Genomic DNA, 1,893 nt, shown 5'->3' on the forward strand with positions numbered 1-1,893 from the left:
AGTAGGAACTGATCCATGTTTGGAACCCTAAATGAGCAAATATCCAGAAGAGTAAAGCTATTCTTAAAAAGTACAGATCTGCTTAGTTACCAAATGGTCATATCTCCAGCAACAAATATCATTCTAAAGGTCTGTCTTATCTCCCACTGAGATCAAAACATCTTGGGGATGCAGTAAATCCAGTGATTTGGACACTGATATTGGAGCTGGTTTGAATCTTTACTTCTCACTAATTCTCACATGAAAATTATTTGACATCCCTGAATTAAAGGGTTTTTTTAACCTGTAAAATGGTGATAATAAAAATATCTCCTTCACAGGATTCTTGTGAGGATTAAATAAAACAGAGCACGCAAAGTCCCCAGCACAGAGGCTGACCAAGAGGACATGCTAATCCATGTCAGGTGTCATGATTAGCATGACTGCTTCTATAATAGAGCCAGGCACCCAGCTTTCTAAGAAACCTTTAATGTCCACCATTAGTGCTGTTACCTTTCTCTCCCAGTTTCCTGCCTGCAAGATTTTCCTAGGAGTCACTGGGGGGTTCATGTTCACTTGTCTGCTAATGATATTGAATTTGCACATTATTGCCAGCCTCCCACTACACTCAGGTCAGCTGTGGAATTTATTAGTATCTCAGGCAGACGTGTTACTTCACCCACAGAAACTTCCTGAGTCAAAATCTGAATAAGCCTGAGGTCTTCTGACTCAAAAGTTCATAACCCCTGCCCCCTTTTCAGATCTCATTTTTTCTTTTTTTTTTGGTGGCATAAAGACAAACTGTATTGAGGCTCTCAGCACTAGTTCTCTTTCTCCTGCACAGTCTTGGTTCCCCAGAGACGTCCAGTCCGGCGGGCAGCAATGAGACCCACTTTGCGGCCAGCAGGGGCATCTCTGCGGATGGTAGAGGGCTTGCCGATGTGCTGGTGGTTGCCACCTCCCAAAGGATGCTCCACAGGATTCATGGCCACACCCCGTACTCGTGGCCAGCAGTTCCTCTTTGCCTTATATTTGTGGTAGGCCCGGCCAGCCTTCAAGATGGGTTTGTCAATTCGGCCACCTCCAGCCACCACACCAACCACAGCTCTGTTGGCTGAGGAGATAACCTTCTTGGAGCCGGAGGGCAGCTTCGCACGGGTCTTCTTGGTCTCAGGGTTGTGGGAGATAACGGTGGCATAGTTCCCTGATACCCGGGCCAGCTTGCCACGGTCTCCAGGCTTCTCCTCCAGGCAGCACACGATCGTACCCTCAGGCATGGTGCCCACAGGGAGCACATTGCCAATGTTGAGCTGGGCCTTCTTGCCGCAATACACAAACTGTCCCGTGTGAATGCCCTCGGCGGCAATGAACAGCTCCGTCCGCTTCTTAAACCGGTACGGATCCCGGAAGACCACCTTGGCGAGCAGCGCGCCGCGGCCCGGGTCGTGGATGATGTCCTTCACGATGCCCTTGATGTAGCCGTGCCGCTCGGCGAAATCCACGGCGCGCAGCGCCCTTACGGTGCTTTACGTGCGCGCGAAACACAGACCCGGCGCCCTTCCTCTGTCCACGGATCACACGGCCCATGGCGACGGGTCCAGCTCACTAGCGCGGCCGAAAGACTCAGATCTCATTTTCTTAGGGTCAGTTCTGCATAGTTATTTCTTTTTCGATCAAATTACCAGCACATGAATCATAACACTTACCCAGCACTTTTCATCTCTAAAATGATGTAAAGGCCTTCAAGTCCATCTGTCTATTCGGTGAATTTTCCATCCTTAATCAAAACAAGTTTCAGGCACCAGCTTCAAAAGCTGATGCAGGCAAACTTGCCTCCCAGGGAGCAGGTGCATTACATGCATATTAATGTGCAAAAATCAGAAGTAGAAGGCAGTGAGGAGACTTCAAAGACAC

The 1,893-nt window shown here is 48.8% G+C and overlaps 1 pseudogene across 1 annotated transcript; it reads right to left on the bottom strand.

The window, feature by feature from the left end:
- Positions 1-763: 763 nt before the first annotated feature.
- On the bottom strand, positions 764-1,596 carry LOC105515523 (annotated as a pseudogene). Its single transcript, XR_001002339.1, has one exon. The product of XR_001002339.1 is annotated as a 60S ribosomal protein L8 pseudogene (transcript).
- Positions 1,597-1,893: the final 297 nt, after the last annotated feature.

Source organism: Colobus angolensis, unplaced genomic scaffold, assembly GCF_000951035.1.
Source record: "Colobus angolensis palliatus isolate OR3802 unplaced genomic scaffold, Cang.pa_1.0 Scaffold262, whole genome shotgun sequence".
Lineage (NCBI taxonomy): Eukaryota > Metazoa > Chordata > Mammalia > Primates > Cercopithecidae > Colobus > Colobus angolensis.